Source organism: Cervus elaphus, chromosome 15, assembly GCF_910594005.1.
Source record: "Cervus elaphus chromosome 15, mCerEla1.1, whole genome shotgun sequence".
NCBI lineage: Eukaryota > Metazoa > Chordata > Mammalia > Artiodactyla > Cervidae > Cervus > Cervus elaphus.
Genome location: NC_057829.1, coordinates 89,172,532 through 89,186,943, shown reverse-complemented (window position 1 = coordinate 89,186,943; position 14,412 = coordinate 89,172,532). Strand labels below are relative to the sequence as shown.

General features: G+C 48.9%; 1 protein-coding gene across 3 annotated transcripts in view; it reads right to left on the bottom strand.

Annotated features, from left to right (window-relative positions):
• The window catches only part of PTPRE (protein tyrosine phosphatase receptor type E), a 180,553-nt gene extending 176,819 nt beyond the window's left edge, over window positions 1-3,734 (bottom strand). For 2 of the 3 annotated variants that reach the window (XM_043925325.1, XM_043925327.1), the window contains exon 1: window positions 3,488-3,734. The gene's annotated coding sequence lies outside the window, so the exon portion shown is untranslated. Of the gene's footprint in view, window positions 1-3,203; window positions 3,374-3,487 lie in introns of those variants that run through there. The other variant, XM_043925328.1, reaches the window with a different exon arrangement.
• Between the last annotated feature and the right edge of the window lie 10,678 nt (window positions 3,735-14,412).

Genomic DNA, 14,412 nt, shown 5'->3' with positions numbered 1-14,412 from the left:
TGCACCACCTGGACCAAGTGAACAGGGTGAAATCAGCCAGCACCCTGGGGTTAGGAGGGGCTCAGAGATGGCCCAGTGCCCACACGTCTCTCTCTGGAGACAAGAAGTGTGAAGTTCTGAGGGTTTGGGGGGAAGTCCGTGGCTTCACAGCCTTTATTTCCTAGAATAAAGAAGCCCTTCTCTTGACTCTGGGGCCACCCTAGTTCTAGACCATACTGCTTCTTGACCCCGGATTTGGCTGGCTTGCATCTTGCACACAGCCTGGTTTAATCCAGCCTGTGGATGAAGGCTAATGCACATAAAAGACTGCATCTCTGCCTCCCAGATCCCTCTAACACTCAAGAGTCAACGATGTGTGTTAAAGAACGGATTGGTTCAAGGCGCACAGTTCATGTTATGAGATTAGAATACTAAATCACACAGATCTTACATCCTTGTTCAAATTATCATGAAAAAAATAAAGTTAACTGGCATATCGCACTGCATTGACTTGAACGAGCACTTCAGATGGCATACAAAGGGTATGTTATGTGTCCGCTAGTGTGGATTCTGCAAACACTAATGACCTTAGGTAGAGGGGTTAGGAAGGCTTTGTGGAGACCCAGGCATTTGGAGTGGGCCTTGAGGTATGGGTAGGAGTCCCAAAGATGGAGACAAGGGGGAGGGAGATTCAGGTTAGGAGGCTGAGCAGGCTCCACCTTAGAGGATCTAGGAAGCCTGGGGCTGCCTTCAGGGAGCATGGACCCATGGGTTCACTAGAAGGCAGCGTGCTTGGAATATGCAATTTTTTCCTAATGATCATCAAATATTAAGAAGGCCAGTCTTTATCTTAATGGATATATTTGTTCCTGTTTTAACAGCAGAACCTCTATCAGGGTAACTCAAACATTATAAATGGAAAAAACGTGTCAAATAAAGAAATGGAAAGTTACTTCCATGGTGTCCCAACTTGCCTCCTGGGGAGGTCATCTGAGGTCGCTTTGTTCCAGGTCAGACAGTCATTTTAGCAAGTATGTTCAGCATCTCTAGAAGCACTGGCTGTGTGGTCCCTAGGCAGGTGTCTCTTCTCTCTCCATCAATGTTTAAAAAAAAAAAAAAAAAGGGTGGCTGCCTATCAACCACAACAAACATCCCCTAAAAACACACAAAGGCCTCTACATTCTCAGACCAGTTTCTAAAAATGTTTCCATTTGTCCACTGATGAGTTGCCAGAGCCTCCTGTCAGGTACCTGGCTGGGTGCTGAGAACACAGCATTTTCCTCGGGGAAATAACAATCCAGCCCGTCTTTTCCACAGCAGGATGGAGGCTGGTGAGATTAGAAGGATAAAGGAAACATTAGGCGGTGTTGGGCTGGGTGGGAGGTCACAGGTGTGATGGGACGTGTTGAGTTGGGGGCATTTGCCACCCCAGAAGAAATGCCAAGTGGGCGCCTGAGCCTGGGACTCACAGAGGACAGGCCTAGGACAGGACGTGCTTCTGACCTGTTAAAAGCGAGCAGCTTGGCCTGGGGTGATGCCGCCGGAGAGAAAAGTGTAGTGTAGAGGAGACCCTTATCCACGTTCCAGCTCCACGACTAACCAGCCCTCAACTGTGGCCAACTCCTCACGCATCTGCCTTCAAAACACCCTCTCTGATGGACCCTGGGCCCCCACCCCACGGCCACTGCAGCCCCTCTCCGGGTGGATGATTTGCACACACACACCCCCCCACGGATGGATGGGAGGGGTAAAGCATGAGGACATGGAGCTCCAGAAGGCGTCCGCTGGCTTCCGTGGGGCACCGGCCGGGGGAGGCCCCTCCACAGAGCTGAGAAGTGGCCCCGCGCAGGGCTGCGGGCCTGCCAGCAGCTTCACACCCTCTGCGCCTCCACAAGAGGCCTCCCAGTGACAGTCACGGGGCTTCCTCATTCAGTGCCCACCACCTACGTGGCTGGGGGCGCTGAGTGGCTACGGTTTTACATCTAAAACCATCTGGATTCAGCCAACGACCCGCCTTCTATAGAAACAAATCTAGATCTTAGCTCTTGCTGACACGCGGAAAGTTTCCAGGGTGGGTGGGGGGCAGTGGTTGATTCACGAGCATCGCTGCCATCAGTGAACAAAGGCCAGAGGTCATGGTCAGAGGCAGTGCCACATCTGGGAAGGGCCTGTCTCATGTCACCACCTGGCCTTTTGCTCCCCGAAGGCTTCCAGGCTATCCTCAGAAAGCCTGGACCTCCAACGCTCTTCGCACACAGAGTGCTGCCCCATGCCACAAAGGCTGAGTGACCGCGGCGGTCAGGACACCCACAGCCACCCCTTTGCACCCTCCTTCGACTGAGAGCTCTGGTTCTGCAAAGGCTCAGCCCTCCCTTCACCCCCCAGCCCACCCCACCCACAGCTGAAATAGGCATAGGTCTTTATTTTGCAGAATCAGGATTTCACTGACCTTTGAGACACAAAGCCCTCCAAGCACCCGAGGTCAAGGGGCACCCGGGGTCAGGAGCTGGCTGGACAGGGGCACAGGAACTGAAACACGTGACCAGCCTTTGCTGGTTGTCATCCCAACCCACCACCTTCCGCTCTAGAGCACAACTGAGCCGCAATCCTCTTTCCTGGAGTTTCCTGGGTGGGAACTCTGGTAGAGTGGTCCTCATCAGAGATCAATGGCATAATTCTGCAAGTATAATTGTTTCACCTTTCTAGAAAGGCTTGCCAAGCCAGGAAGGAATTTAGGTCAAGTCCAGCACAATCACTCCGGGCTTGGCTCTGCCTCTCCATCCGAGGGGCTGTCCAGCCCTTCCCAGATGGTCCCGGGGAGCTGGCAGGCTTGGCTTTGTGCTGCGCTCCGGCGCAGGAGCTCTGACAGGTCACCCCGGGGACACCGTCGGCCAGTCTGGGCCAGTGGGGAGTGCTCACTTGCCCCAGCGCTCCCTGCCGCATCTCTGAAGCCCCACAGCGCACCCCACTCCCCTGCCCTCCCTGGGAAGGCCAGGGGCGCCCGGACAGCAGCCCACGCAGCTCGCGGAGTTGCTGCAACTCGGAGTCACTTTCTCCGAAGGCTCGGGTCTGACCCCTGCGTGCTGCAGCCCCCAACACACGCGCCCGCACCCCCTCTGGGTCTCGCCTGCCTTCACACACGTCGCCCTGTCGCCATCGCCACCCGCAGGCACACTCGCTCTGCTGGTCCGTTTACCCAGAGGGAGCCCAAGAGAGCTGCCTACCTGGTCGCCAAGTTGGGCTGGCGGGGGACGAGGGGGGTACCCCCACCTCGGGGGGCCCGATGGCGGGGGTCGCTCGCTCCCACAGACGCCGGCACCGGGCGCGCTCCCGGGCCGGCAGCGACCCGGCTCAGGGACCCGGCACCCGGGTGCGGCCCCTCCTTCCCGCGGCGTCGGCCGAGGCGGGGTGTCCCTGGCCTGCTCAGGCCGCCCCGGGCGCACGGCCACCCGCAGGGGCTCGCGGGGGGGCGGGGGCCCGGTCCGCGAACCCTCGCGCGCGCACTCACCTCCCAGGAGCCGGGGCGCTCGCGCCGATCCCGCCGCCGCCGCCGCGGCGACTCCGCATCTCCCGGGGCGCCCGCCCGCCGCCCTCCGGGGCGCCCCGCCGTCCCCGCCGTCCCCGCCGGGCGCGCAGGAGGCTCGTGGGGACGCGCGGAGGCCGCGGGGTCCGGGCGCCGCCTGCGCCGCCGCCGCCGAGCAGGAAATTTGTGGGGCCGGGTCCCCGCGGCCGCCGCCGCCTCCTCCGCGCCACTGGCTCGGGCTCCGCGGCGGGGGCGGGGGCCGGCGCAGCGAGGAGCGGAGGCGACGCCTGGTGCCCGGCGCGGGGAGCGCACCCGGCCCGCCCCGCAGGGACCAGCCGCCCGCCCCGGACCTTGACCCACGCGGCCGCCCCGCGCGCGGGGACCCTGGCCGCGCGGCCCCACTGCCCGGCCCCGGGCGAACTGTCGGTACCAGGGTGTGACCCTCTTACAAGCGGGAAAGGCCCTTCCTTCTCAGCCTTGGTCCTGGACACCAGGGACTGGAGTGGCTGGACGCCCACTCTGGGTCATGCCCTTGGTTCAGGAGGGCAGAGGGCAGGCGCCCAGAACGTAGGAGAGCCCAGAAATCTCTAGAGCTGCTGTCTCCCTCCCTGTAAAGAGGGAATGGGGGTACCGCTGGGTGGATGTTGTACTGTGCTTAATCTGCCTCCAATGCAGGAGACGCGGGTTCGATCCCTGGATGGGGACGATCTCCTGAGGTGGGCATGGCCACCCACTCCAGTATTCTGGGCTGGACAAGAAGGGACAGAGGAACCTGGCGGGCTACAGTCCATGGGGCCGCACAGAGTCGAACAGGACTTAGCAGGCAGGCGTGCACTTGTCATTGAGGCAGCAACCTGCAGGCACCGGAGGAGAAGGGCCTGCCAGGAAGGGTCTGAACCCGGTCTTCTCAGGGACTGCTTTCCGGAAGACTTCCTGAAAGCTTCCTGGAGAAGTTTCAGAGTGAAGGGAATCCCGCGGGGAAGGGCAGAGAGGACACCCGTTGTGTTAACTTGGTTCTGAGCCTTGGTGCTGTGCCCTCCAGGTTAGGCTCCGGCTCCCGCGCTCAACGTGGGAGATGCCTCCTCCTGGCAGGGACCTCACTCAGGAGGGCTTGTGAAGGACAGGACCGATGGTGAGCAGGTGGCACTTAGGGGATGTACCCTGCCTGCATCAGTAGCCAGCAGACACCTCCTGGGACTCCTGGCACCTGTTCTGGACACAGCTGTAGTCTCCAAAGGCCGGGGAGGGTGGCCGCCTATCGGCTGGGACCATCTGCAAATCTGCAATGCTATATATCCCTTCCACATGGTGTAAAGAGAGATGAAAGAGTGCAGAACTTGAACTCGGCGCTTTGCCCACGCTGTCCCTGGGGACAGGTGTCCCTGGGCACCTGTTTGGTGCCAGGGCTTTAAATACCATCTCCACGCAGGGAGCTCCAAAACAGCATAGCCTATGTGGCCCTCTCCTCCACGCTCTGACCTCCTGGTTGTCTGCCAGGCAGACCCAGCCCTTGCTCTGACTCTGTTTCTCTGCAGGCTTCCTGTCTCCCCTCGTCCCATCTCTAACGCAGCCCAATGTCCATGTCCTGTCTAGCTCCTAAGTGCCTCTTGACTGTGTCCCCTCCTTTCTGCTCCACCGCCTGCATCTGATGACTACAGTGTCCCCCAACTTCAGACTCATTCTTTTTTTAGGCAGTCCATTCTAAGCACACCATCAAGGGAGACCCCTCCAAATGAAACCAGTTCCTGCCAATTTTCTGCTTTAAAGCTTCCATTTGGAATAAAAGCCATATTGCTGGGAGGCTCTGCCTGACGTCTCAGCAGCTCCCGGGCCCTGGGCTCCAGCCCCCCAGCACCCTCTCTCAGGGTCAGAGTCCAGCTCTTCCCCACCTGGGACTCCCCGCCTTGGTACCTGGCCAGCACCTTCCTCCTGACTGCCTCTGGGAAACGACCCCGCACCGCTCCCTTCTGCTCCACATGTGGATACACACACAAGGTGTATCCCCTTGTTGGGAACACACTGATTCCCTTGTTGGGTGTCAGTCTTTCCTCCCTCCTGCCCCTCCCCCTCCTCAGGGCAGTGAGCTCTGAGACAGTCCACGCTGCGCCTGCTCCATCACCTCTCCATCTCCAGCTCCTGACACAACACCATAGCTGGGAGGGGCCCAATAAAAGCCTGTGGACTGACAGATCAGAGGCGGAAGGGCCCCGGCTGCAGCGCCAGGCAGCCCGGTCACCGTGGAGCCCAGCAGGGCAGTCGGCTGCCTCTGGAGCACGCCCTGGGGGGAACAGCCCAGGTCAGGTGGGGCCAGGTAGGCCGGTGACTCCACCCAGCAGTCAGTTCCCAGCCTCGGTGGCCTCCGGAGCCAGACTTCCGCACAGGAGGCGATCGTTTCAAACCCTGATGAGCACAGTTTTGCTTGTTAACACTGCAGGGCTGCAGAGGCGGAGACTGTGATGCAAGACGAGAGGACAAGTTGCCTTTGTCAGACATCTGCTGCTGGAAAGTCCACAGCCGGGGGAACATGGCGTGGGCAGATGGCCCCGCTCTCCCAGTAATGTCCTCTCTGCGGGACCCCAGGGATGCTTCCTGGAATTAAGCAATCTCCCTCAACCTCCGAAGTCTAAAGGTCTAAAGACATTCATCGCTGTCACACAAGAACATGTTGTCAGAGGCATGCCTCCAGGGTCACGTTGATTTCCCTTTGGAAGCCCTTTGACCCTCCATATCCATCTTCCTGCCGCCCCTCCTGACTTCAGAGTCAGCTCCCTTATTCCTGAGGTTCTGAGGACCACCCGCAGCCTCTTGCCATCCTGAACACCTATGCACTCTCATCTTTATGACCCCAGAACACAGCCCTTCTTACTAACCCAGCTTCCTCTTTAAGCCCTGAGGCACTTCCTGTTTAAACTGTCTTCCACCCTACATAGGCTCTCCTCCTGCCTGTCTCTCCCCTCCTCCTCTTCCCCAAGCCCCGCATCCCCTTTCCTTTAAAACACAGCTGGATGCTAGAACAGCATTGAAACATGTATATTATCTAGGGTGAAACAGATCACCAGCCCAGGCTGGATGCATGAGACAAGTGCTCGGGCCTGGTGCACTGGGAAGACCCAGAGGAATCGGGTGGAGAGGGAGGTGGGAGGGGGGATCGGGATGGGGAATACATGTAAATCCATGGCCGATTCATGTCAATGTACTACAAAAACCACTACAATATTGTAAAGTAATTAGCCTCCAACTAATAAAAATAAATGAAAAAAATAAAAAATAAAATAAAACACAGCTGGAGGCAGTCTTCCTGGGGCTAGTGAGGCAAACTGTTGTTGTGTGTCTCCCATTTTACTGGAGGACGGGGCCTCTGGATTTCTCTGCAGCAACCCAGATAATGCTCGTCACGCTTTAAGGGCTCAAGAGATGCCAATTAATGTTAAGATGTTGAGGCCAGAAATGGTCTCTAGAAGAAGAAGCAAAAAAAAAAGGCAAACTTGGATCTGTAGAGAGAAATGAGCTTGCGTTTAAACATCGTCCAGAAACATGAACAAAAATCATTCAGCAGTCGGAGATAAAAGCAGAAGGACTTGGTGACTGTTGACTGCAGAGCAGGGGCAGAAAGGAGGGCTAGTTTCAGGACCTGTTTCCACACAGAAGCAGTTCAGGTTGGCTACTCCAGTCTCTAGAATGTCCCAGAGTGAGTAACTCTAGGGGATCCAGAACCTTCCATTTTCATATTGCCCATCTATTATCCCTCTTCTTTTCCCAAATTATGCCCGAGTGTTAACATTGACTAACCAGTGAACTCACAAGGCCAGGCCCTTTGCGGGAAATTTCCTCTATTGTCACAGAAAAACCAATAATTCTCTCCTCTAGGTCCTCACAGCATTCTAACCCCCTTTTCCCACCTTGAATTACTTTTTGTTGGTGAATTATTGTGTATTATAGAGATCATTCAACATTCAAAAAACTAATATTATGGTGTCTGGTCTCATTGCTGTCATGCAGTTGCTAAGCCATATCTGACTCTGTGACCCCATGAACTGCAGCCCGCCAGGCTTCCCTGTCCTTCACTATCTCCTGGAGCTTGCTCAAACTCAAGTCCATCGAGTCAGTGATACCATCCAACCATCTCATCCTCTGTCTCCCCCTTCTCCTCCTGCCTTCAATCCTTCCCATCATCAGGGTCTTTTCCAATGAGTTGGCTCTTTGCATCATCAGGTGGCCAAAGTGTTGGAATTTCAATTCAAGGCAAATAGGTGGTGGAAAAGTGGAAATGGTGACAAATTTTATATTTTTGAGTTCCAAAATCACTGTGGATGGTGACTATAGCCACGAAATTAAAAGACATTTTCTCCTTGGAAGGAAAGCTATGACAGACCTTGACAGCGTATTAAAAAGCAAAGACATCACTTTGCTGACAAAGGTCTGTAAGGTCACAGCTATGCTTTTTCCAGGAGTCATGTACAGATGTGAGAGGTGGACCATAAAGAAGACTGAGTGCTAAAGAATTGATGCTTTCAAATTGTGCTGGAGAAGACTCTTGAGAGTCCCTTGGGCAGCAAGGAGATAAAACCAGTCAATCCTAAAGGAAATCAACCTTTGAATATTTGTTGAAAGGACTGATGCTGAAGCTGAAGCTCCAGTACTTTGGCCACCTGATGCAAGGAGCTGATTTGTTGGAAAAACCCTGATCAACAGTCACAAGAAGTGTACAATTTAATGGATGAAGACAAACGCTTCTATCAAGATACTGAACATATCACTCTAGAAAGGTCTCTTGTGCGTTTTCCTGGAAAATTCTCCACTTCTCCTAAAGGTAGCCCCTGTTTTGATGTCTGTTACCATAAATAGCTTAACCTGATCTTAAACGGAAGCTTAAACGGAATCATAGAGTGTATACTCTTCCATTTCTAGTTTCTTTCACCCAGCAAAATCTCTTCCAAGTTTCACGGTATATTACCCATATCAACATTTAGGCAATTTATCTAGTAATTTAGGCAATATATCTTTTTTTCCTCTCACTACTTTAAAGATTTTCTCATTGTGATTGTTTTAGAAATTTTATTAAATTACATCTTAGTGCAGTTTTCTTTGTCTCTTTCACAGTTGGGATTAGTCCTGCTTCTTAGTTCATAAAGTATATCTTACAGGTTATAATATCAGTTTGCAGTTTTCATCATATTTGGGAACTTTTCAGCCATTATTTCTTCAAAAATGTTTTCTGCTTGTCCCCTTTGCAGGGAATTCATTTATGTACGTAACATCTCCTAACATTGTCCCATAGGTCCCTGAAGCTCTTTAAATTTTAAGCCTTTTTCCGTCTGTCTGTTTCAGTTTGTCCAGTTTTTACTGCTCTATATTTAAGCCTGACAATCATTTCTTTTACAATGCTTAATCTTCTCCTAAGTCCTTCTGGAGAAATTTTCATTTCAGATATTGTGTCTTTAGGTCTTAGAATTTTTGTTTGATTATTTTATTTTATTTTTTTTCTCCCCTTTATTTATTTATTTTTTTTTCAGTGGGTTTTGTCATACATTGATATGAATCAGCCATAGATTTACACGTATTCCCCATCCCAGTCCCCCCTCCCAGAATTTTTATTTGATTATTTTAAAACTAATTTTTATTTCTTTGCTAAGTTTCTTCATATTGTATTCAGCTTTTCTTTTAAACCCTTTAATATATTCATTATAACACTTCTAAATTCTTGGCTAATTTTAGCATCTGTGTCATCTTTGAGTGTGCATCTATTGAGTTTTTTGGTCCTTATAGATTTTCCTGCTTCTTTGTTGGTCTATTTTTTTTTTTTTAATCATTTGCTGGATGCAACACTGGTTAAATCTTCTGTTAGAATAGGTCTATAGAAATCCTTACTGTAAGCCTAGAATACGTGCACGCATGGGAAGTCACCTTAGTCGTGTCCGACTCTTTGCGACCCCATGGACTGCGGCACGCCAGGCTCCTCCATCCTTGGAATTTTCCAGACAAGAGTACTGGAGTGGGTTGTCATTTCCTTCTCCAGGGGATCTTCCTGACCCAGGGATGGAACCTTGGTGTCCCGAATTGCAGGCAGACGCTTTACTTTCTGAGCCACCAGGGAAGCCCTTAAATAGCAGTTAACTTTATACTTAAAAAATCAGGAACACACATGCATGACTCAAAAGGAAAAAGGCTCAACAAGTATAACAATGAAGAATGTAAGTATCCTTGCTTCCTTATTCCCCAGACAACCAGTTCACCTTTTTTGAGACAAACTTAGTTACCGGTTCCTCGTCTGTCCTTCAGAGTAAACATATACGCATATGGATTTTCTGTTACCTAAGTTGCATGATGTGGTTATTTTTCCACACCAGTACTTCTAGACTTGCTTTGTTCATTTAGCCACCAGAGCCAATATGTGGTGCCCCAGAATGTATTTAACTCTGCTTCTGTTGTAGACCACACAGGTTATTCCCAGTCATTTTCTAATGCAATGTGGAGTATATGTGTTCATATGCCATTTCAGGTATATGACGTATGTATGAATATAGAATTCTCAGTCACCATATAGGTTTTTTTTATTGGAGTATAATTGATTTACAATGTTGTGTTAGTTTCCGCTGTACAACGAAGTGACTCAGCCACATGTAGACATATACCCGCTCCCTCTGGAACCTCCCTCCCACTCCCCCTCCCACCCATTGAGGTTATCACAGAGCACTATACACAGGTTATCACTCTGTGTGCTATATATAAGTTGTCTTTTAAAAGCAGATGAGCAGTATGACTCTCTCTCTCATGATTCTCTGGAGATAAATTTTCACATACATGAGTATGACTGGCAATGGCCAGTCCACCTGTAATGACAAATTGCTTAATTACTTCTTACATGATTAAAACAGTTGGAATCAATCCCTTAAGTAAACGGACATCTAGAAATTGGAGTAAATACCACTGGAAGGCCAACCAATAACGCAATTTAACACCTTCCATGACCTGCTTCAAGTGATTCGTGGAACTCCCACCTAGCCCTCATTCAAAAAATCATAGAGCTTTATGCTTTGGAAAAAGTGTATTTTCCCCTCAACTTCTTTGAGAAACTTGAAGACCTTCAACAGATTCCTAGCAGAAAGAAATGAGTTAATTTTTTTTCACCATGAAGTTAATATCTGTAATCCACAGAAAGTTTTCACTAATGGAATGATTTAGTATTCTCCTAGTTTTTGCCTTACTTTTGGTTTGCTTCAGGAACCAAGGAAAATGTTGGTAATGTAATATAATACAGAGTTGAGATACCAAGTAAAGTTTCTCAAGAAACAGGAGATAGACAACCATTTCTTATCAGCTATTAAAGCAGGATAGAAATTTGGTTTTTAAATATTTAGTTGTATGAAACATCGAAATGCTAAGAAAGACTTTTATGTGTTAAAAAAAATGCCTCTTTGAAAAACAAATGTTGTATGATATCACTTACCTGTGGAATCTAAAATATGACACAAATAAACTTATCTAAGAAATAGAAACAGACAGATATGCAGATTAGACTTGTGGTTGCCAAGGGAGAGGACGGAGAAGGGTGAAGTGGGAGTTTGGGGTTAGCAGATGCAAAATATTACATATATAAATATATATATATACATATATATATAGAGAGAGAGAGAGACTGGATAAACAAGGTCTTACTGCATGGCAGTGGGAGCTGTATTTGATATCCTGTGATAAATCATAATGGAAGAGAATATGAAAAAGAACATCTATGTATAACCGAATCACTTTGCTGTACAGATGAAATTAACACAACTTTGGAAATCAACTATGCTTTAATTAAAAAAATAAAAATTTTAAAATTGCCTTTCTAATAGAAAATTATGATCATATCTAGGTAGTTTCTCTATTAAAATGATCACAAAACACACGCAAACTACATAAGTTTAGAACAAAAGTGAAAGAGTACCTGGATTAATTAAAAACAGTAAAATAAATCCTGTCACATTCTTCAGAGCTCTAGGTGCTGTAAGGCGCATATTTGTGAATTAACAAAACACCAACATTTAAAATCCCACATGACAAACATAAGAAAAGTCAGCAGCCTCAAACTGTAGTAAAGAAAACAAGACTAACAGCTTTTCCTGGTGTTTTATCAGCTAGACCCGCACTTTTCAAAGTGAGAATCCTTTAACAGCGATGCGTGTGGAGGAAGGTGGAGATGATTGTAAATGACAGATAGTACAAAACAGTCATTTTAAAATTTCATGTATGAATTTTAGAATTTCATCTAAGAACTGCATTTTTACCCCTAGGTATTTGTTTTCACACTGGTACAGTATCTTATATTTTATTCCAACTAGGCTAATGGAGATAATATCACAGTTAATTCATAAAATTATGAATATAGAAAAAAATAAGGAATTCAAGACAGGAATTCACAGATGTCAAGAACTGCCCCAGTGGAGCCGGGATGATGGGCTGGCGGGCCGTCTGGAGTCAGGGCCGCCTCCTGGGTCTGGCGTGACCTTCGTCCCAGAGCGTGGTCTTGCTCTCCAGTCCATGGCGTCCTGGTGTTCCAGACTGTGCTCTGCTTGCACCGGCCTCTTTATCACTGGCTCGGGCTCGGACACCACCTTCCTTTTGTCCCCACACCCAGCTATGTCTGCCCCAGCCTAAGTTCATGCCGCCCCTGCCCCTGGAAGAGACCCAGGCCTCCTTCCTCTCTTAGCAGAGTGGGAGGCAGTCTCCAGTGTCCTGTCCTCTGAGCTTTCCCAGCCCGGCTGGAAAAGGTTCTTGACTTGTAGCAGCATCACAGACCCTACCTATTTTACTTATGTTTTTGCAATAGCTTAAAGCTGAGAGGATAAAAGTTCTGGACAAGGATGAAAGTTCATGAGCAGAGCCTAAAGAAACACAGCCGGGAAAGAGAACAAAACAGGTGAGTTGGTTTGTGGCCCTGTACCAGATTTGCATGGGACTTCCATTACCTGAGATGTATGTGAGCTTAAGCCAACTTGGTTTACATATTTTGTCATAGCTCTGTACGTTATTTCTTCCTGGATGCAGTCAGGGAGAAAAAAATGTGAGAAAGTCATCCAGCTGAAAGCTGAAGCTTGGGAAGGATGAGACAAAGTGACCCCAGATTAAGGTAAAAAAATTATCAGGGGAATCACTTGCAACATATGAGAACACAGCAATGGTTGGACAGAACTGCCCAGGTTAAAAATAAGCAGGATTGAAAAAAAAAAAAAAAGCCAAGGCAACTGTGTAGACATACAGTGAAAGGAAAGAAAGACAGAGTAAGCTCCTGGGCTGGAAAATACACAATCCACTGAATTGTTTTTTCTGTGTGTATTATGCTATCTAGGGCTTCCCTGGTGGCTCAGACGGTAAAGAATTCTTTCTGTCCCTCGAACAGTAAGGAATCTGCCTGCAATGCAGGAGACCCAGGTTCGATCCCTGGGTCTGGAAGATCCCCTGGAGGAGGGCATGACCACCCACGCCAGTATTCTTGCCTGGAGAATCCCATGGACAGAGGAGCCTGGCGGGCTACAGTCCATGGGGTCACAAAGAGTCAGACATGACCGACTGACTAACACGACCACTACTATGCTATGTAAGGACTTATAATGAGAGTTTATTAAAATAAGGAATGAATGATGAGATGGCAAAAGAAGAAAACCCAGATGAAAGGAGAGCTTTAGAGCGAGGGAGACAGACTGAAACTCCAAGCCGCACAATTTTGGATTAAATACATAAACTAGAATAAGACTTGATTGAAAGATGAGTTAGCCTCACAGAAGAAGGTAACAGTGAGGCCAGGGAAAGAAGACAAAGAGACCAAAGCTATTAGGAGAGATGGTGGACGTGGAGGTCAGAGGTAACCCAATGCATGAGTGACTGGCGTGCCTCAAGGTAGGATTTCAATGAATACAGAAATAGGCTACAAAAAAAAAAAAAACAACACTGTATCTGCAATGAACCGAATGAGATATTGAAAAGACAATCCCAGAATAAGAAGCAAAAAGAAATACAGAACAATCTATACAAAATATATTCAGGTCAAGCAACTGCATTTCATGAATAGAGACTTTTGCAACTATGCCATCAGAATAAGACAGTCGTAATCAGAGAGAAGAAATAGAGTTGACCCCAGACTCTTGCGTGGCAGCATTCATTGTTAAAAGACAACAGAGTAATACATACAAAATTTTGAGGGGAAGAAAATGGGGCAACCATGCTGACATTCAAGAATAAACGCTGACTGCCTCTTCTGACCCTGATGGAAGAATAGGGACCAGATTGGCCCTCGGCAACAAAGAAGAAAATTACACGTAAAAGGATGGTTTCTAGACACTGGACATCTGGCCACATATGGGCTTTCATTCCTGAGAGAAAAGAAAGGAATGAGGTGTGACGGACCCCTGCATCACGGAGTTTCCAAGGAGGAATCCGCGGGGCATGGTGCAGGAGAGGAAGCTGTGGAGAACCAACAGTCACCTCGAGGTGAAGAGACAGAATCGGAGTTTGGGGAAGCAAAAGTGGCTAAAATTGGTGTAAGACCCTAGAGAGAGAAAGAAGCCAAAGCAAGCTCTCGAGATCTGCAGAGGGCATCCCTCGAATCTTTGGTTGAGGGCTGGTCATACAGGTGGGAGGAAGGTATCTGAGGTCACAGATAAGAGCGTCTGGAAAGCAGTGTGACCGACAGTGCTTGGAGTTGACACGGAGCTGGGAAGATAGACTTTGTGATGGAGAATCCAGAAAGAGACCCACACAAATGTGGTCATCTGATGTCCAACAGGGACGCCAAGACAATCCACCAGGGAAAGGATACTCTTTTCAAGAAATCAAGCTTAAACAAGTGCATACCCACAGGTATAAGAATGAACCTCAGCCCTTACTTCATACTATTTTGAAAAAAACTCAAAATAAGAAAATAATCTTAAGTG